The 22,728-nt window shown below is 40.1% G+C and overlaps 1 pseudogene; it reads right to left on the reverse strand.

Annotated features, from left to right (window-relative positions):
- Positions 1 to 1,977: 1,977 nt before the first annotated feature.
- Positions 1,978 to 18,658, reverse strand: LOC131148202 (tyrosine--tRNA ligase 1, cytoplasmic-like; annotated as a pseudogene).
- Between the last annotated feature and the right edge of the window lie 4,070 nt (positions 18,659 to 22,728).

Below are 22,728 nucleotides of genomic sequence, written 5' to 3' on the forward strand. Positions count from 1 at the left end.
ATTTGATTTATGTTTTTAATGAATCATTCTTGGTTGCATAGCTTACTTGATTTCAATTAATTTTCTTGGCGATGAAAGATAATAATAATAAAAAATAAATATTAATAATCCACCATCCACCATTTCTTTTATTAGAAGATAAATAGAAATCTAAGTTTCTAAATTATTATTATTATTATAAAATGTCACTATTTTTTTTTTTTTTGTGATAGTGTTTAAAGTCTTTTAGGCATGTTTAGTCATGAATTTTTCTTTAAATGAACTAAGTCTACATTGCCTCATTTCTTATGATTCATAACTTTCACTCGTCCTTTCAAAAATATTTTAACATTTCATTTTATTATTATTATCGTTGTACATAATTTTTTTTTTTTTGAAAAAATTTTAACGAAATTTCGATAGCACGCCATCTATAAATTGGACATTTCCCATAAAACCTATACCTGATAGGTTCAAATAAGCCATTTATAATTCAGTTCAAGGCAGGTGAAAACCTATATCTACTACTAGCATGCAATACACATCAACTGCATTCGCCATGCAAGAAACATTCTAAACTGGCATGCAATCAAGTAACAATCAACAATTCACAATATATAATCTATCCGTTAAATTAAGAATATAAATAGTAGAGAATTGTGGGTAGTATTGAATTCAGTATAGTATTATTATTCATCTAGGCATATGGACATGAATGTTATGAGATGATGAGAGCATTTAATTTAAAGAATTATAAAGATGATTCTCCCTCTGAGTTATGTATGTATTCAACTTATATCTTTTTCTAATTTTCAAATCCTTAACCAAGTGTTTTTAATAATTTCAATAATTTGGATTCGACAATGAATGCTTTAGGCTTACCAGACCAAAAATATATAAATGAATGCTTCTTTAAATGAATTAAGTCTACAATACCTCATTTCTTATGATTCCTAACTTTCACTCATCCTTTTAAAAATATTTTAACATTCATTTTATCATAATTATCGTTGTACATGGTTTTTTTTTTGTAAAATTTTGGTAATAAACTCTAGGGTCATAACCCAATAAAGAAAGGTGGGTGGTGTCATTGCCGCAAGCCAATCCCACTTCAACAGGATCCATGAGACCATTGACTCCAGCAAAAGCAATGGCATCTAAATTGGGTATCTTAGCCGCTTGCAGAGGCGTCTTGTATCCAAACCTCGACAAGGACACATCACCCAACCCATCTATCAAAACAATGAAACCATTCCACGATCACCATGTAACGAGAAAAATGTAAATCGTGTATCCACAACTTGAAAGGGAATCGGATTGACAAACTCGTACAAACCCTTTGTTCATGAAAGTTTAGACCAAGTAGCTAAGCAGCAAGTAATCTACTGAAGTTAACACCCTACTAGGCTACTAGCACCATGATGCAGCCAAGCATTAGGCAAGTACCACAGGGGGGAGTTTCATAGTTGGCTTAAACCTAATAAGAATATTTTCATATTGCTGAATTATACTGAAAGGGAGGAGGAAGATGAATTTAAATAAGGGATACAACTGCACATGCACCATTTAGGTTGTTTAACACATTATACTTCAAAAATAATTGAAAAAAAAAATAAAAAATAAAAAATAAACCCTTCTAAACTACTGAGATTTAAGTCAAGTAAATGGTGACTAAGAAAAAGGTTGTATCATTTCTGCCTTCCAATGCAAGGCTACTAGTGGATCTTTACAAACGGATCATCAGTGTCATTCCATCACATCGAACTGATTCCATCACATCTAGCTGGGCCATCACATATATAGCTAAAAGATAGTAATTGCTCTCACAAGTCCATTATTATATACGTAAAAGATGCACTGAAAGAAGAATAGATCTAAATGCCTGCATCCAAAATAATTTGTGCTAACAAAAGCTTCTAGATCCAGTTCATAAAATGTAAGAAACTAAAAATGAGAGAGCAGCAGGTGCAGACTGCTATCACAAATCTGCAAATATGGTCAAGAAATTTTGAACTGGGAGATGAACGCAATAAAATTTAGAGCCTTTGCTAAAGAAGGTTTCAGGTCACCTGGATGTAGCTCTCCACTTTCATACTCAGCAATTAATTCACCAAAGTCTTTGAAGATCCTGGGGTAGAAGACCAATTAAATAAACTCATAGGAACTTCAATTCTTTTTCAAGGTCAATTCTTTTGCAAAGAAGACCACAACATAACTGCATAACTCACTCATCTCCACCATTTGCAGCACTACGTTCAACTTTGAACTCATTAAACCATGGGAATATAATATATTTTATGTACTCCAGGCATGGATTTCCTTCCACAATCTTTGGAGGGCAATATGCCTTCTTAATTTTCGGATTCACTTCAGCCTGAGACATTTAAGCCAAAAGAATATATTAAACATTAGATATCCAAAAAAAAAAAAAGGAAATTTAACTACAAATTGACTCACAAGCCAGCTGCAGCTTAAAAAAATCAACTAAATCCTTTAAATCAGAAACCAAAATTCCCCTCACATGACTCCCTACCTCTTCATCCTCCATGTAAATGGAGGATGATGGATCACTTTTGGACATCTTTTCTTGGCCTTGCTGTAAACCACACAGCATGTCTGCAATTCACCAATAATTAAGGACAACATATCGGATCACTCAAAACACAAAATTATAAGTGGTAATCACAAACATTATATCAGCAACATTGTGAGGATACGGTGAGACAAAATAATTGGCTTGTTCTTCCTCTTGATGTCATCGCAGTCAAGAGAGTACATTTACTTACCTTTGATCCATCCCGAGCTGACATATGTCGGCCTATTTAAACAAACAACAATTCACATGTTGTTAGGATTGCCGGTGTGGAGCCGTCGGCAGCCGCACCAGCCCAGCCGCCGACAGCTGCACCAACCCAGCCACTACCTTTGACACTGAAGATCGACGGCCACCTACGCTGCAGATTTTGTTGAAATCTGCAGCCACCCTCTTTGAATTTAGCTCCCCCTTGTGTATATATATATGTGAGAGAGCTGTGATGTATGTGTGCAGAGTTGTGTGTGCAGCAGTGTAGCTGTGAGTGCAGTGAGGGGTGTATGTGTTGTGAGCAAAGCTGTGTGTGTGTAGCAGTGAATTGTGAGAGGTGTGAAGTGTGTGAGAGTGCAGAGAGAAAGGCAGTGAGGTGTGTTGTAGAGAGAGCTGTATGTGAGAGTGAGCAGAGTATGCTGTGCAGAGAGTTGTGGTGAGAGAGAGAGTTAAGCAGTGGCTCCTCCTTGTATTATTTCTCCCAGATTATAGTGCAGTGGTGTGTGCTCCCGTGGACGTAGGTCAGCTTGGACCGAACCACGTAAATTCGGTGTTCCATTGTGTGTGCTTGTATTTTTCTTCGTGTGTGATTGTTGCTCAGGTATAATCCCCCAACAAATGGTATCAGAGCTTTGGTCGGAGTAAAATCGCCAGATTGAGAAAAATTTCAGTTTTTTGAGCCCCTGTCTAGTAGCTCAAATTTTGATTTAAGGCTACCATCAAACTCCTCTCGCCGACACAAAGCCAACGGCAGTAACCGGAGCTCAAACAGAGCTCGGACGAAGCCGCACGCGCCTACACGCGCCGGCAAAGCTCTAGCACATCACTCCACGCTTGGCCACACGCCGGAGAAAGTCCGGCAAGCATTCGGAGGTTGAAGACGCTGACGTCAGCGTCGCGTCAGCTAGATCCCTCCACGTCAGCGCCCCGCCAGCGCCACGTGGCGCCAAGTAAGCAAGCGAGTCATCGGCACGTCAGCAGGGGCCGGTGACACGTCATCGTGCACGTCAGCCCCAGACCCACGCCACTTCATCAGTGGGTCCCACGTGCCACGTCAGCAGGGTTGACTTGGTTTTTTGAAGCCATTTCGGGTCTATTTTTTGAGTGACTTAAGCCATTTCTAGGGTTTTCGGCCGTTCCGGATCCAACGGTGCTATCTGATTGAGCTAATTCCATCTCTAGATCAGTGAATCGAGATGTCAAACTAGAAGAGCTCTCACATCGAGATGTTTGACGGCACGAACTTCGGTTTCTGGAAAATGCAGATCGAGGACTTCTTATTTGTAGGGAGTTGCACTTACCACTAATGGAGAAGCCAGAATCCATGAAGAGAGCGAGTGGGAGTTGCTTGACTGAAAAGCCCTCGGAGTTGTGAGGATGACGTTGGAAAAGTCTGTTGCCTTCAACATCAAGCACTTGACAACCACCAAGTCCCTTATGGATGCGCTATCGAACATGTATAAGCAGCCATCAGCCGCAAACAAGGTACATCTCATGAAAAGACTGTTTACAATGAGCATGTCTACAGGTGAAAGCTTGAGCAGACACTTAAATAATTTCAATGAGTTGTCGGATCAACTCGCCTCGGTCAGGATTACCTTTGACAGTGAGATCCGTGCCCTATTAATTCTCAGTCAGCTGCCTGAGAATTGGAAAGGTATTGTCACTGCAATTAGTAGCTCTGCAGGAAAATTGAAGCTGAAATACGACGAGGTTATCAGCATGATTTTGACAGAGTAGATCAGAATGCAGTCAAATAATGACTCCACTTCAAGTTCAGCTTTGAATGTGGAAAGTCGAGGAAAGGGAAGCAGGCATGGACAATCTAATAATCGTGGCAGATCCAGGACCAGGCGGTCCAAATCCAGAGATCCCAGAGGTTCCCAGGGCATAAAGAATGTTGAATGCTGGAACTGTGGAAAGATCGGACATTTCAGAAACCAGTGTAAAGGTTCGAGAAAGGAATCTGAGGCGAAGACAGAAGCAAATATTGCTTTCGAGAATGATGAGATGTTAATATGCTCTTTTGAGAGCAAGCAGGAGTCTTGGGTCTTAGACTCCGGAGCCTCATATCATGCCACATGCTGCAGAGATTGCCTAGAGGAGTACACACCAGGTGATTTCGGTAAAGTGTACCTTGGCAACGATCGATCTTGTGATGTAATCGGCAAGGGAGTTGTGAAGATCAAAATGAATGGGTCAGTATGGAAGCTGAAGGATGTCAGACATATTCCAGACCTGAGGAAGAATTTGATCTCAGTTGGTCAACTGGCAGATGAGGGATTCATGACGAAATTCATCGGCGATGAATGGAAAGTCTCAAAGGGTGTACTAACGATTGCGCAAGGTAAGAAAAGCGGGACACTCTTTCTAACCTCCAATGCCTCCATGTCTATTTCAGTTGCTGTAGGAAATGACGACAGCAAAATTTGGCACCAACGACTTGGTCACATGAGCGAGAAGGAACTCAGGGTGATGCACTCAAAGGAAAAATTGAGTGGTCTACAGTCAGTGCAGATTGACGTGTGTGAGGATTGCATAGTCAGGAAACAGAAGAGGGTTAGTTTTCAGATAAACACCCGTGTCCCAAAGAAGTGTGTCGGGACACAACAACAGAATGCCGAGAATCCTCAGGCGGAGGAACCAGTGAAGCAGATTATCGCACCACCATCTCCTACTCCAGCACCGGAGCTTAGGAGATCTACTCGGCCTCATATACCAGACGAAAGGTTTATAGATTGCTTACTTCCTACAGATGGAGGAGAGTCTAAATGCTGTGATGAAGCATGTTAGGTAGGAGATGCGAGCAAGTGGGAGCTTGTAATGAAGGACGAGATGAAGTCCCTCACCACCAAAAGAACGTGGAAGTTGCCCAAAGGCCTTCACAACAAGTGGGTGTACAGAATTGAAGAGGAGCATGACGGCTCCAGAAGGTACAAGCCTCAGTTGGTAGTCAAAGGCTTTGAGCAGAAAAAAGGGATTGACTACATCAACATTTTTACACTAGTTGTGAAGATGAAAGCCATTAGATTAGTTCGCAGAAATCTAGCAGACAGGAAGGTGGTGACTAGAGAGAAACTGAAGTTGTGCTCAACTTCAGTTGGTCTTCATGCTTGAAGACAGACATGAGCACATCATTCGTCTATACACTGGTTGAGATGCTGCCTCCGTCTCCAAGTGGGAGATTGTTAGGATTGTTGGTGTGGAGCCGTTGGTAGCCGCACCAGCCCAGCCGCCAACAGCCGCACCAACCCAGCCACCAAATTTGACACTGAAGATCGACGGCCACCTACGCTGCAGATTTTGTTGAAATCTGCAGCCACCCTCTTTGAATTTAGCTCCCCCTTGTGTGTGTGTGTGTGTATATATATATATATATATATATATATATATATATATATATGTGAGAGAGCTGTGATGTATGTGTGCAGAGTTGTGTGTGCAGCAGTGTAGCTGTGAGTGCAGTGAGGGGTGTATGTGTTGTGAGCAAAGCTGTGTGTGTGCAGTAGTGAATTGTGAGAGGTGTGAAGTGTGTGAGAGTGCAGAGAGAAAGGCAGTGAGGTGTGTTGCAGAGAGAGCTGTATGTGAGAGTGAGCAGAGTGTGTTGTGCAGAGAGTTGTGGTGAGAGAGAGAGTTGAGCAGTGGCTCCTCCTTGTATTATTTCTCCCAGATTATAGTGCAGTGGTGTGTGCTCCCGTGGACGTAGGTCAGTTTGGACCGAACCACGTAAATTCGGTGTTTCATTGTGTGTGCTTGTATTTTTCTTTGTGTGTGATTGTTGCTCAGGTATAATCCCCCCACACATGCTTCTCAGTTAGGTCTTTACATGAACTAGGCATCAAATGAAAATTGTAAAGACGTTCAGGTCTATTTGAGACAAAGCCGAGTTTCAAACCAATAGATTCGTCGATGAAAATACAAATATTTTGAAGTCATACATGTATAAATCTCAAACATCAAAGAGGAAATTACATCAATTATTTGAAGCATCATAACCTGACTGCAGAAAGCATCAATTTGCGAATCAGACAGTAGAGAGCGAACTCACAAATAACTAATCAATGGAAAAGTTTCAAAGAGCGGACTCAATCTTAGATATCTACGAATTCACTTGCTCCTTCTTCCCATACTCAATTGCTCACTGATTTCAGATGATCACCTCATCATACAAATATCAAGTCTCTTGACAAATCTTCAAAAGATGAGATTTTCGGAATCGAAGGATAAGAGTAAGCAAATGCACCCGAGAGAGAGAGAGAGAGAATCGAAGAAGCAGAATATGGTTGGAATCAAATTCCAAGCATCTCAAAGAGAATAACAGAATCGAACACTTCTAAAAAAATTATTTTTTTTGGTTGAAAAAAAAAAAGGGAGATTCGTCGAAAACTCAAAAGAGTTGTAGTCACTTACCTCTGAGATGCTTCAAATGCGATGATCCAGAGGGGGAAAATGACAATGTAACCTATGAGACGCTTCAGATGTGATCCAACGGCGACGGGGACGGGCGACGGAGAGAGGAGGATAGAGAGAGAGAGGAGGATCGGGAGCGGCTGCGCATTGGAAACAAGAGATTGGGGGAAATATTGGGGGGAAAATTGAGGAAACAAGAGTTTGGGGGAAGGGCAATAGTGATGAATATTAAAATTCGCCACTAATAGTATTAAATAAAATTTTTATTTTTTTTAAATAAGAAGAGTATTAGTGACAGTTCTGAAATCCGTCATTAATAATGCGGCAATAGTAACGAATATACAAATTTGTCACTAATATTCTGAAACAAAAATTCTTTTTTTTTTTTAAAAAATAAGGAAAGTATTAGTGGCGATTCTCAAATCTATCATTAATAATGAGCTAATAGTGATGAATATATAAATTCGTCACTAAAACTTTAAAATAAAAAATCTTTTTTTTTTTAAATAAGGAAAGTATTAGTGACAGTTCTCAAATCAATCACTAATAGTGGGCGAATAGTGGCGAATTTACAAACTTGTCATTAATATTCTAAAAAAAAAATTCTTGTTTTTTTTAAATAAGAGAAATATTAGTGACGATTCTTAAATCTGTCACTAATGGTTGGCCAATAGTGACGAATTTACAAATTCATCACTAATACTTTGAAACAAAAATTCCTTTTAAAAAAAAAATAAAAAATAAGGGAAGTATTAGTGATGGTTCTCAAATCCGTCACTAATAATGGGTCAATAGTAACGAATATACAAATTCGTCACTAATACTTTGAAACAAAAATTCTTATTTTTTTAAATAAGGGAAATATTAGTGACAGTTCTCAAATCCGTCACTAATAGTGGACCAATAGTGACGAATTTAGAAATTCGTCACAAATATTTTGAAACAAAAATTCTTTTTTTTTTTTTTTAAATAAGGGGAGTATTTGTAAGAACCCGAACTGCGATAAGTGGGTTTAAATATTTAAAGAGATGGGCATTTTAGTAAAAGAGCAGGTCTCGTCAACGAAGCCAGATTTCGTCGACGAAGTATTTGTCCTTCTTATCGACGAAATTCAGAAACTCGTCGACGAGGAGAAGCCGAGGAGTTTCAGAAATCAAGAATATCAGGATTCGTCAACGAATCCTTTGTCTTGTCGACGGGAAGACTATAAGGCCTCGTCGACAAGGGCACCATATCGTCGACGAGTTTGCCCGGGTCAAAGGGCTATAAATATCATTTCTCATTACTTCTTCATTAAGAAACTCAAATTCTATCTCTCTCTCTCTCTAGAACTCTCCCTACTCTCTCTCTCTCTCTCTAGATTTCTTCACCGATCGTTGCTGGAATTTTGAATCTGAAGTTACCACGAGGATCGTGGAAGGATTCTCTACAAGTTCTACGAATTGGAATCTCGCTTCGGAGATTTTTGGGTTTTGGTATAAAATCGAGGTAAGGCTCGGCTTTCAATTCTGATCCGGTAGTTTTGTAGAAAACTGTGTTGTGAGTATATTATGTACTGTTGATTGTAGGTTTTGGAACTCGGTTCACTACTTAGGGACCTTAGAGTTTGGGATTGGCTATTCGGGGAAAATGTAAGGGGAACTGTGTTTATATTGGTTATTTTTGAAATCGGACTTGGTGGAACTGTGGTTCACGGTCCTGTGTGTGTTTTGGCTACTCATTTGGGAGGATCTAACGAGAAAAACTATGGTTTTTTCATTATTACAGTTTTGGGAAAAAGGAGGCGACAGGCTACATCCCTGGTTTTGTTGAAAACTGTGCGTATATGTTGATTTATACTGTGTTATTGGGATGGTCGTGCCTTAACTTGTTTAAACTATATTTGTTTGGAAAACCATGATTTTGTTACCAATTGGGTGTGATTTGTTTGGTTATATGAGCATGCATGTATGTGTGATATGTTGAAATGCTAGTAGGAACGCGGTTCCGAAATTGTTCCAGGTACTGAGAGTGTCCGAATCTATATCCAAGGGCGTGTGTTTATTGTCTGTCACGTAGGCAAGAGTGTCCAACTCTATATTCGAGGGCGTGAGCCTATTCCGGCAGATTAGGCCGAAAGGTGTGGATCCACTAGTTAGCGTCGATACAATGCCATGGGAGTCGGGGACTAGGCATCTGCCGATGGCGCCGTGCTTCACGAGTTGGCTACGGGCTAATGCTGAATTGTCACGGACAAGCTTAGGGCTAAAGGGTGTGACTACACTAGGATTGTTGATCATGTGCATGTGTATATGTGCATGTATGCACTATCTAAACTAGTACTGGACTGCATTTAACTGCTTGTATGTTGCATCATGATAACACTCAAATGCCACACATCGATATAACCTGTGTTCTTCCTTACTGAGAGGTGTCTCACCCCTACTGTACGTACATTTTTACAGGTCCTTCGAGTAACCGGAACTAGCGTCCTGGTGTAGGGAGCGTAGTGGTCAGTGTACTACGATTAGCGCTTGGGTAAGTGCTAGGACTGTATTCTGGTGGGTTGCCATTTTGAGATGTATTTGGGCACCCATTTGTACGTTTTGATAGAGCTTGTTCTGCTCTTGTATAGACTCTGGTATGGTACTACATATGTATATATAGAATGACCTTTTTTCGCTGTGTATATGATTGTGTTTGGATGTGTTTAGCGTGCCTGGGAACCCCACAGGGTTGGACCCTCATCCTTTGTACTGTATCTTTGGATGTTTTATCGGATACAAGGACATGTTAGATTACATTTTCATCCCTGGGTCCCATTTTGGGGTTCGGGGCTTGACAGCTTGGTATCAGAGCTAACCAGATTACTAGATCTTGTAGACTTGGTTAGGCTTAGTTGTGAGTACATACTAGAGTATAGGATGTTGGATATGGGTAGAGTTGGTTGAGGGTTGTTCGGTTGCTAGATAGGGATTTGTAGACGATATTCTGTGGTTTTCCTAGGATGACTATTCCAAGAAAAGCAGGGCAAATCATTGATGACTTTTGTGTCGGTGTGATAGGACAGACCTAGACCTGACAGGGAGTAGTTAACACGATTAGTGTAGATTATTGTGTTAATTGTATGCGTCGTAGGGATACTAATAGATTCCTATTGTGCTACAAAATGGAGCCCAAGGATAATGACCTGGGAAGTGGCTCCGAGGAGACTGCGAGTGATGAGTCTCCTTCTGTGCTTCGAGATTTGACGAGGCAGGTGTTATGGGAGATCGGGCGGAGTGTGAGGAGACGCAAACGCTCTCTTGTTTTTGTGGGGTGCACCATTAAGAGGTTCATACGCATGCATCCTCCGACGTTCTCTGGAGGACCTGACCCGACGATAGCAGAAGATTGGGTTGAGAAGACTGAGAAGATCTTGAAGGTCCTGCACTGCATAGATAGGCTGTGAGTCCTTTATGCCACCTTCCAGCTGTCTAGGGAGGCAAATCAATGGTGGACTGCGATGAGTCTGTTGGAGAAGCAGAGAGCCGGTCCTGAGGAGATGACGTGGAGCCATTTTAAGGAGGTGTTCTTCAAAAGATACTTCCCGGCTTCAGTACGTGATGCAAAGGCGGATGAGTTTTCTGCTCTGACTCAGGGGAGTATAACGGTGCAGGGTTATGCAACGCGGTTTATAGAGTTGTCCCTCTTTGCACCATGTTTGATCTCGAGTGAGTATGAGAAGACTCGGAGGTTCGATAAGGGTTTGAGGAAGGATATCCGTAGATTGGTGGGTATGCTTCAGATCCATGAGTTCTCGGTGTTGGTGGATAAAGCCACGGTGATTGAGACCGGTATCCGAGAGGACGAGGTGGATCAGGAATCGAGGAAGAGGACATTACCTTCTGGTTCTTAGACAGAATCTTGTTAGGGATCGTGGAAAAAGATGAGCAAGGGCTCAGGTTACCGTTAGAATACCGAGCGCCAGGATTCTCAGATGAGCCAGACTAGTGATCGTTGTACCAGATGCCACAGGTGGCACAAGGGTGAGTGTCAGTCATTTGGGGGTAACTGCTACAACTATGGCCAGCCAGGCCGCATGTCTCGTGATTGTCGTACACCGAAGCGATATGTGCTTGCATTCAGTGGGAACCGAGGGAGCAATTAGATACCTCGGGGAATCGTTTAGACGAATACAGCTCCGACTAGCATATCGTTCAGATGAATCGTTGAGAGGTACTTTATTGTTACTTTCAAATAAAGCTTCTATTTTGTTTGATTCGGGTGCAACCCATTCCTTTGTATTTGTGAATTTTTTGGGACGGTGTGGGGTTGAGACCCGAGACATGAATGAGGTGTTATCTGTTACTATGCCGTCTAGGAGTGTATCATTCTATAGGAAGATGTTGGAAGACTGCTCGGTGGTGATTTAGGGGAAGCTGCTACCGGTGGACCTTGTGGTATATGACATGTCAAGGTTCGATATCATTCTGAGGATGGATTGGTTGTTCTCTAGTTATGTTGTGATCGACTGTCGTAGGAAGGTGGTAGTTTTCAGACCTCTTGGGGAGCAGGAGTACGAATTCGTGGGATCGTGTGTGTGTCCAGCGCCACAAATTCTGTCGGTGCTACAGGCGAGGAGGCTACTCTTGGACGGATGTTAGGGATACCTAGCTTGTATGAAGGAACCGCCGCAGGATGAGTTGAGACTTAAGGACATTCAGGTAGTTAGCGAGTTCCTGGATGTATTTCCAGATGATTTACCCGGTTTACCTCCGGATCGTGAGGTGGAGTTTGTGATAGAGTTGCTTCCTCGTAAGGCACCGATCTCTAAAGCTTAGTACTAAATGGCTCCAGCAAAACTTCGAGAGTTGAAGGAGCAGTTAGAGGAATTACTAGATAGGGGATTCATTCGACCTAGTGTTTCACCCTGGGGAGCTCCAGTATTGTTTGTGAAGAAGAAGGATGGGCGATGCGGATGTGCATCGATTATTGTGAGATTAACAAGGTAATTGTGAAGAATCGCTATCATTTACCTCGTATAGATGATCTCTTTGACCAGTTGCAGAGGACGCGGGTCTTTTCGAAGATCGACTTGCGGTTGGGATATCATTAAGTGAGGGTTAGAGCGGAGGATGTAGCGAAAACAGTTTTCCGAACCAGATATGGCCACTACGAGTTCTTAGTCATGCCTTTTGGGTTGATAAATGCTCTGACGGTGTTCATAGATCTGATGAATAGAGTTTTCCATGAGTACCTAAACCGGTTCATAGTAGTATTCATTGACGACATTCTAGTTTACTCGAGGAGTACAGAAGAGCACGTGGAACATTTGAGGTTAGTGTTACAGATTCAGTGGGAGAAGAAGTTGTATGCTAAACTGAAGAAGTGTGAATTCTGGTTGATTCAGATTGCATTCTTAGGCCATGTGGTTACTAGGGATGGTATATTAGTTTATCCTAGCAAGATTGAAGTTGTGGTCGACTAGGTAAGGCCTAAGAGTGTGCAGAAGATTCAGAGTTTTCTAGGACTGGCGGGTTACTATCATCGGTTCGTAGAGGGTTTCTCTAAACTGTCTGGACCTCTGACATGATTGACTAGGAAGAGAGTCTAGTTTGAATGGACCAGTGATTGCAAGCAATGCTTTCAAAAGTTGAAGCATCGGATGGTTACTGCTCCAATGTTGACCATTCTTTCGGGGGATGGTGGGTTTGTGATTTATAGTGACGCGTCTCTGAAAGGTCTAGGATGTGTGCTTATGCAGCAAGGTAAGGTAGTGGCATATGCTTCTTGGCAATTGAAAGAGTACGAGAAGAATTACCCTACGCATGATCTAGAATTGGCTATTGTGGTATATGCACTGAAGATCTGGAGACACTATCTGTACGGGGTGCAATGTGAGATCTTCACTGACCATAAGATTCTTAGGTATTTCTTCACACAGAAGGATTTGAATATAAGGCAAAGGTGGTGTCTAGAGTTGATTAAGGACTATGATTGCACGATTAGTTATCACCCAGGGAAGGCTAATGTGGTAGCTGATGCGTTGAGTCGAAAGTTAGGGCCTACGACTGTATCAGCGGTTGTAACTCAGTGTCACATCAGACAGGATTTGGAGAGCTCAGATATAGAGTTGGTGGTTGGTGATCATCAGGCTTATCTTGTTGGTTTGGTGGTCCAGCCAACCTTATTTGAGCGTATAAAGCCGCGCAGGCTAGTGATGCAGAGTTGGCAGAGGTTATGGAAAAGGTACAGCAGGGACTAGCTACAGAGTTTAACATCTCTGAAGGAGGTGTGCTGAGGTTTGGGACCAGGTTGTGTGTTCCGAATGATGATGAGATCAGAAGGATGATTCTAGAGGAGGCGCATTATTCTTTGTATACGGTACATCCTGGTAGTACAAAGATGTATCAGGACTTGCATGAGACTTTCTGGTGGTCTGGTATGAAGATGCAGATTACTCAGTTCGTGGAGCAGTGTCTGACGTGTTAGTAAGTGAAAGCTGAACATCAGAGGCTGGCAGGGCCATTGTAGCCTTTGCCTATTCCGGTGTGGAAATGGGAGCATATTTCTATGGATTTTGTGACCGAATTGCCACCAATACTTCACGGGCAGAATGCTATTTGGGTGATTGTGGATAGATTGACGAAATCTACTCATTTCATACCGATGAAAGTTGGCTATCCTTTAAGTAAGCTGGCGGAGTTGTATGTGCATGAGATTGTGAGAATGCACGGGGTAACAGTGTCCATTGTATCAGATCGAGATCCAAGGTTTACTTCTTGATTATGGACGAGTTTATAGGAGGCATTGGGGACGAAGCTTACTTTCAGTACAACATTTCACCCCCAGACTGAATGACAGTCGGAGAGGACAATACAGATTTTGGAAGATATGTTGCGAGCTTGTGTGTTAGACTTTGGTGGCAGCTGGATACAGTTTATGCCATTTATAGAGTTCGCTTATAACAACAGCTTCCAATCTAGTATCGGGATGACACCGTTTGAGGCCTTGTATGGTCGGAGGTGTCGATCTCCTTTGTGTTGGGATGAGATTGGTAAACATCAGGTGTTAGGACCTGAACTTGTGCAGCAAGCGTCTGAGAAGGTGGGTTTGATCTGGGAGAGGATTAGATTAGCTTAGAATCGACAGAAGAGTTACACATATGTTCGCCGCCGTGAGTTAGAGTTTGAAGTGGGAGGTAAGGTATTTCTACGTATTGCTCCGATGAAAGGAGTGATGAGATTTGGCAGGAAGGGCAAGCTGAGCCCGAGGTATATCGGACCATTCGAGGTACTTGAGCGAGTGGGTTCGGTAGCCTACAGGATTGCATTACCTCCAGCACTCTCGAGGGTCCACGATGTGTTTCACGTACCCATGTTGAGAAGGTACGTACTGGATCCATCACATGTTATCAGTCATGATGAGTTGGAAATTGGGGATACTTTAGCATTTGAGGAGATACCTATTTAGGTTTTGGACCGTAAAGTTCAGAAGCTTCGTACCAAAGAGATACCATTAGTGAAGGTATTGTGGCAAAACCATGAGGTTGAGGAAGCTTCTTAGGAACTATAAACAGAAATACGCCGGAAGTATCCACAGTTGTTTTGAGCGCTTGTACATGATCCTACTATGGGTTGGGATAGGTGGTTAGTCATCAGGAGTGTGTGTATTGTGAACTCCTAAGACCGTTGTACATGTAACGACGGTATTCCTCCGTCATAAGTGTGGGTATGTATGTGTATGTGTATGATTGGGCTACGCTGTAGTGGTCGCCAGTTTTTCTTTAGAGTGATATGTGTGTGTTCAATTGTATGTATGAGTTTGTGAATGAGAGATGAAAAATTTCTAGGATGAAATTTTTGTAAGGAGGGGAGATTGTAAGAACCCAAACCGCGATAAGTGGGTTTAAATATTTAAAGAGAGGGGCATTTTGGTAAAAGAGCAGACCTCGTCGACGAAGCCAGATTTCATCGATGAAGTCTTTGTCCTTCTCGTCGACGAGGAGAAGCCGAGGAGTTTCGAAAATCGAGAATATCATGATTCGTCAACGAATTCCTTGTCTCGTCGACGAGAAGACTATAGGGCCTCGTCAACGAGGGCACCATTTCGTCGACGAGTTTGCCAGGGTCAAAGGGCTATAAATATCATTTTTCATTACTTCTTCATTAAGAAACTCAAATTCTATATATATATATATATATATATATCTCTCTCTCTCTCTCTCTCTCTCTCTCTCTCTCTCTCTCTATAACTCTCCCTACTCTCTCTCTATATATATATATATTTCTTCACTGATCGTTGCTGGAATCGTGAATTTGTAGTTACCATGAGGATCATGGAAGGATTCTCTACAAGTTCTACGGATTGGAATCTCGTTTCGAAGATTTTTGAGTTTTGGCGTAAAATCGAGGTAAGGCTCGGTTTTCAATTATGATCTGGTAGTTTTGTAGGAAATTGTGTTGTGAGTATATTCTGTACTGTTGATTGTAGGTTTTGGAACTCGGTTCGCTATTTAGGGACCTTAGAGTTCGGGATGGGCTATTTGGGGAAAAGGTAAGGGGAACTGTGTTTATATTGGTTATTTTTGAAATCGGATTCGGTGGAACTATGATTCACGGTTCTGTGTGTGTTTTGGCTACTCATTTGGGGGGATCTAACAGGAAAAACTATGGGTTTTTCATTATTACAGTTTTGGGAAAAAGGGGGCGACGGGCTGTATCCCTGGTTTTGTTGAAAACCGAGCGTATATGTTGATTTATACTATGTTATTGGGATGGTCGTGCCTTGACTTGTTTAAACTGTATTTGTTTGAAAAACTATGATTTATATTACCAAATGGGTGTGGTTTGTTTGGTTATATCAACATGCATGTGTGTGTGATATGTTGAAATGCTAGTAAGAACGCGGTTCTGAAATTGTTCCAGGTACTGAGAGTGTCCGGCTCTATATCCGAGGGCGTGTGTTTATCGCCTGCAACGTAGGCAAGAGTGTCTAGCTCTATATCCGAGGGCGTGAGCCTATTTAGACAGATCAAGCCAAAGGGTGTGGATCCACCAGCAAGCGCTGGTACGATGCCATGGGAGTCTGGGACTAGCCATGTGCCGATGGCGCCGTGCTTCGCGGGTTGGCTACGGGCCAACGCCGGATTGTCGCGGATCGGCTTCGGGCCAAAGGGTGTGACAACATCGGGATTTCTGATCATGTGTATGTGTATGTGTGCATGTATGCACTGTGTAAACTAGTACTGGACTACATTTAACTGTGTGTATGTTGCATCATGATAACACTCAAATGCCACACATCGATATAACCTGTATTCTTCCTTACTAAAAGGTGTCTCACCCCTACTGTACGTACATTTTTACAAGTCCTTCGAGTAACTAGAACTAGCATCCTGATGTAGGGAGCGTAGTGGCCAGTGTACTGCGGTTAGCACTTGGGTAAGTGCTAGGACTGTATTTTGGTGGGTTGCCATTTTGAGATGTATTTGGGCACCCGTTTGTACGTTTTGATAGAGCCTGTTCTGCTCTTGTATAGACTCTGGTATGGTAATGCATATGTATATATAGAATGACCTTTTTTCATTGTGTATATGATTGTGTTTGGATGTGTTTAGGGTGCCTGAGAATCCCACGGGGTCGGACCCTCATCCTTTGTGCTGTATCTTTGGATGTTTTATCGGATACAAGGACATGTTAGATTACATTTTCACCCCTGGGTCTCATTTCGGGGTTCGCGACGTGACAGTATTAGTCACGGTTCTCAAATCCGTCACTAATAGTGGGCCAATAGTGACGAATTTAGAAATTCGTCACTAATACTCTGAAACAAAAAATCTTTTTTTTTTTTAAAAAAATAAGGGAAGTATTAGTGACGGTTCTAAATCTGTCACTAATAGTGGGTTAATAGTAACGAATATATAAATTCGTCACTAATACTCTGGAACAAAAATTTTTATTTTTTTTAAAATAATAGTAGTGACGGTTATTTAATCGTCACTAATGAATATCTTTTAGTAACGGATTTAATTCTTCACTAATACCGTAAAAATCGTCACTAATATTTTCTCGGGATAATTTCGGCGCGAAGAATGATTTCCCGCAATTTTTTTAAATTTTTAGTGACGAAATTATTAGTGACGGATTCAATTTCGTCACTATTAGTTCCGTATTAGTGACAGTTACTAAAACCGTCACTAATATCCACTTTTAGTGACAAAATTGAATCCATCACTAATAATTTCGTCACTAAAAATCAGTATTTTTGTAGTGGAAGACGCTGAATGCATTGTAAGAAAGATCAAGCTCCACTAGACCTGGCAAAGTGGATCAAGTCGGTTTATCCGTGGCAGATAAGGCGGATTATCGGGTGAAAAAATCATAATCCATATTCGACTCGTTTAAGTGGCGGATTAGGAAGTTTCGGGTCAGATAATTCATGGAGGATGGGCGGATAATCCGTCATTCTCAAATATAATTTTATTAATAATTTATTTTTATCATAATAATTTAAATTGTATATGATAACTTGCAATTAGTTTGTGTATTAACTTTTGTAGTAACTATATCAATCATTCAATCATTTATACTAATTAACAACTCCTAATTCATGCAAGTAAAATTGTAAGCAATAAAACATAATAAATTAATTTCAATCCAACTCAAAATAAAAACTCAAACTGTGTGACTCGTGTGAGTCTAAAATCTAAATATTATAATTGTTCTTACGGCATGTGAGTTTCTTTAAATACAACTATTTTCAAATCGTGTGAATCTCTCAAAATAAAACTATCAACAAACTAAAAAAAATCTCAATCCATCCTTCAAATAACTTCAAAATCATTTGAACGCCTTGAATTAATTGAAATGCTTTCATTTGTGACATCAAAGCTTTCATCTTCTTCTCCTCGTGTGCCTATCATGAAAGAATTCAAAATAAAATTTAAGTTATGAATCAAATAACATAAATTGAACTTATTAATTAGCATCTCAAAAGTTACAAGTTATCAAACTGGAAAAAAAATTATAAATAATTTATTCAACACTACAAGTTAAAACAACAAATAAACAATAATTTATTGACTACATAATTTTCAAAGATAAATAGAAGCACTAGCTGCACAACCTGTGCTAGTGTAGTAATATTCAAATAAGGTCAAATAGAGCAAGATGATACACTAGATGAGGTATGACCTGCTCTTTCAGCTTGAGCAATATCTTCAGCAAGTTCTTCCTTATCTACAAAATCTTCAACTGCATTCAAAATTTAAAATATAAATAAATAAATAAATATTGCATAATACATAGTAATTATAATAACATAGAAATATAATTAAATAAGCATACCTCCTCAACTATATAGCCAATCACGAGTTAAAATGATAGTTTCAGCATTATCAGGCGTAAGAGAACTACGTGACATATTTATCACTTTTCCTCCAATACTAAATGCTGATTTCGATGCAACAGTTGATATTGGAATTGATAAGATATCTCTTGCCATTCGAGAAAGAATTGGATACATATATTCATGACTCCTCCAAAAGTCCAAAATATCCAATTCTTTATCACAATCTACCATCCTCTCTCTAAAAAACATTTCTAGTTCTGACATTGGAGCTTCTTCATCTTCCTTAGAAAAAGCTTTAAAACCCTAAAAACAAGTATATAACAATAGAAATATAAAAATTCTATAGATGTATAATAAAAGTAAATAAAAATTGTACTTAAAAAAAAATTTTACTTTTAGTATCACATCAACTAGTGTTGCAATAGGTGTCATATGACCACGATCATGACTCATAGTTGCTTCAAAGGAAGGCATTTTCTTAGAAGTCGAAGGGGAGTGGTGCTTCACATACTCATAAAAAAGTGAATGCATCTCACGTTGGATGTCGTTTACTCGATCTTTCCAAGACATTGGTTGCACTTCTTTTAAACAAAAAGATAGAAATTGTATCTTGAAACAAGGATCCAGAATAATAGCCATTGCCAAAATTTTACTATAATCTGACCAATATTTGTCAAATTTCCCTTACATTTGAGTAGCCACATTCCTTAAAAAGACATCATCACCCAATGCTGCATTAAGTAAAGTTACTTGTACCTTCCATATTCCTTGAAAGTACAAATTTGCAGTTGGATAAGATGTCCCAGAAAAAAGATTTGTCAAGTCATAAAAACCTTCAAGAAACTAGCAATTTTCTCAATTTCCTTCCATTCATCATCGTTTGGGCAAAACTTGAAATTCTCCTCACTAAACCTGAATTGGCAAATAACATCTCTATAGTATAAAGCACTTTCAAGCATCATATAAGTAGAATTCCACCTAGTAGGACAATCTTGGCGAAATCCTCTCACACGTGGCACTCTCACCTTTTCACAACATTCATGAAATCTAAACTTTCGATGTTGTGAATGATTCATACATTTGACATAATCTCGTATTTTGTCCACAGCGAAATGAGATAATTTTAGGTCATCTTGGACAATGAGATTCAATATGTGAGTGCAACAATGAACATGAAAAAATTTTCCTTCCCTTACCAAAGCATTTTTCAAGTTCAAATTAGACTTCAAAAACTCTACAAAACAGTCATTGGATGTAGCATTGTCCAATGATATGAAAAATAGCTTCTTGTCTATACCCCAATTCACCAATAAGTCCATGACTTTGTTACTAAGTGCTAGACCAGTGTGTGGAGGAGGCATGCTTGAAAAACTCAATACTTTCTTCTGAAGCTTCCAATTTTTATCCACAAAATGTGCAGTTAAACATAAATAGTCATCAGTATTTAACGAAGTCCATAAGTTCGAAGTAAGAGAAATTTTACTAGAATTATTCAATAAAAGCTCACGAATGTGCTCTTTTTCCTTGAAAAAAACCCGCATAACATCAGCTTTTGTAGTATTTATTGTCACAAATTTTGTCTCTGGATTTAATTTTAAGCCCATTCATGAATTCCTTCATACTCAACAAAAGAAAAGGGCAAATTGTGTCTCACAATTGCCATTGCCAACTTCCTACGTTGTACAACTTGATCAAGTTTTCGTGTATGCAAAGACAACTTTCCATTACCTTGACTCATTAGCATTTGTTTCAAATCATTATTTTTCTTTCCCATGCATTTTTTCATATGACAATGTAAGTTTGATGTCCCAGAGTTCTTACTATGGTAGAGATATTTCTTAGGACAATACTTACATTGGGCATATTGTTTATCTCCACTTTCAATCAACTCAAAATCTTTCCAAATACTAGATGTTTTTTTCCTAGCTCTTTTTACCTGTGGAGTTGTTTCTTTTGTAGGTTCTGTGTTTGATGAATCTAGCAACTGAACTTCTTCTTCACTCATTTCATCATTTTGATCAATTGAATTCGCTATTGACTGAGACATTTTTTTCCCCAAATCCTTGTAATGCACTGCAAAAAATTATGAAATGGGATTAAATGTTTACATTGCCTAGTGAAGGATTAAATTCATCTTGAAACAGAAACAATGCTACTATGCAGGCCTACAACAATAACAATGCAGAGATGTCAAAGTATTTAAAATGACAAAGGCCTACAACAATAGCAATGCAGAAATGTCAAAGTATTTAACATGACAAATAATGTAGTTGCTAGAAATATTGGCTTAGAGCTAAAAATTCATATTTTCACTAGCCTCCACTAACTTGAACATTGGTCTGTTTTTCTATAAAGGAGGAATTAAATAGAATTAATTTTCTTCGATACCAAGGCTATAAAGGAGGAATTAATGCTTTTACTAAGGACTCCATTATCAAAGAATTGCACTCAACCTATTAGCTAAGACTTTAGTAATAATCTCAAGGTTGATAGATGCATTAAGAGAACCTTATTTTTGTAGGCCTATATATGCATGATTTTATCTCTTTATTCTTTAAGTTTGAGTAATAATGCCATTGGCTCTTCTCCAATGAACAAAAGTTGTCAAAAGAATGTGTACATGCATCATACATGTGTGTGTTTGTACATGGTCAATCATTCAAAAATAAGCATATAATGTTTATAAATTGCATTAACTGTTTTATAAATCATTACTAAAGTAATTATATTTTACCAGTGAAGAATTAAATATAAAATATTAAGTTAATCTGTTAATGTCTGTATTAGCAAATACCAAGTCTTCTTTAAAGAATTTGCAAGGAATCAATATTTAATATATTTAAAATTAAATAAAGTAGAAGCATGGCTCATGGCTGCATGAGGAAGAAAAGTAGAAAAATAAAATAAAAATACAATACACAGTGACAGTGGAAGTGTGGACTGTGGAACAGACAAACAGTGGTGGAACTGTGGAACAGTGGAAGGCATAAACCAGAATGGAGCTCGGAGGGACTACCAGTAACCAGACTACCTTCTGAGTTCTGAGTTTTGAGTTCTAAAGCCCCGTCCTGCTGGTTCAAAGCTCGAAGCTCCTGGCACCTGCTATGGCGATTGCGTATCCAAAGACTGGTTTGAAGGATCGAAGAAACTTGCGAGTCACGAAAGGTCAGAGACTCGGAGGGCCAAGGGCAGAGGGCTTCGAAGGGTCAAAGAAGAAGGGTCTCGTGCGGCCGCCGACTAGTTTCCACTTCCCCACTTCTCCTTCTCTGAGTCTTTGTGGCTAGGGCTCAAATGGGCGAATGTAGACCTGGCAAAATGGATAAAAATCCGTTAATCTGACCCGCATCCGACCCGTTTTAACCGACTCATAATGAATCGCTTGCTAAATGAGTTGAATATGGTTTTCAATTTTCATATCCGCCTCCTTAGAGGGTCGGGTCAGTTTTATCTGGCGGATATCCGCTAAACCGCTTAAAAACCCATTACTAATTAACCCAACCCAATGGAAGTGCCCATAGCCCACTGCCCAAGTATGGAAAGCCCAGTGCCCCAACAGTGTCCACAAGGCCCATTATTTATGCCAGGTCTTCATAGTGGAGTCCCACTCCAAGGCCAGCCCTGTTCGATTCAAGCAATAACCCTAATGCCTTATTTGATTCTACATTCAATCCAAGAAAGAGCCAGCACGAGAGACCCTTCTTCTTTGACCCTTCGAAGCCCTCTGCCTTCGACCCTTCGCGAGTCCATCTTCAATCCTTTGAACCAGTGGGAGCTTCGTGAGTTCATCTTTAGCACTTCAACCCAATAGGTGCCTTTCGTGAGTTCGTTAGCGACCCTTCGAACCAGCAGGATCTTTGAGAGTTGGTCTTCCACACTGCGAACCATTAGAAGCCCTTCGCGAGTTCGTCAGGAGCTTCGTGAGTTCGTCGTGGACATTTCGACCCAGAAGCTCTTCGCAAGCTCGTCTTCTTCTTCTTCTTCTTCTACAGATTTGCTTCTTCCACTTCTTTGTTATTGCATATTAGGACATTACATATTTCTACAGAATTTTCTGCTTCTAGACTAACAAGAAGGTAGGGCAGTGAAAAATAATTCCTTTGCTGGCCTTTATAATTCATAAATTTCATCTTTTATTCCTGTTGGATATTTTGGTGATACATGACATGGCTTTAACAGTTTAACCAAGTGCAGAACTATCCATGGTTGTAATCTTTGCTAAATCA

Source organism: Malania oleifera, chromosome 1 (genome assembly GCF_029873635.1).
Source record: "Malania oleifera isolate guangnan ecotype guangnan chromosome 1, ASM2987363v1, whole genome shotgun sequence".
NCBI classification, from domain to species: Eukaryota; Viridiplantae; Streptophyta; class Magnoliopsida; order Santalales; family Ximeniaceae; genus Malania; species Malania oleifera.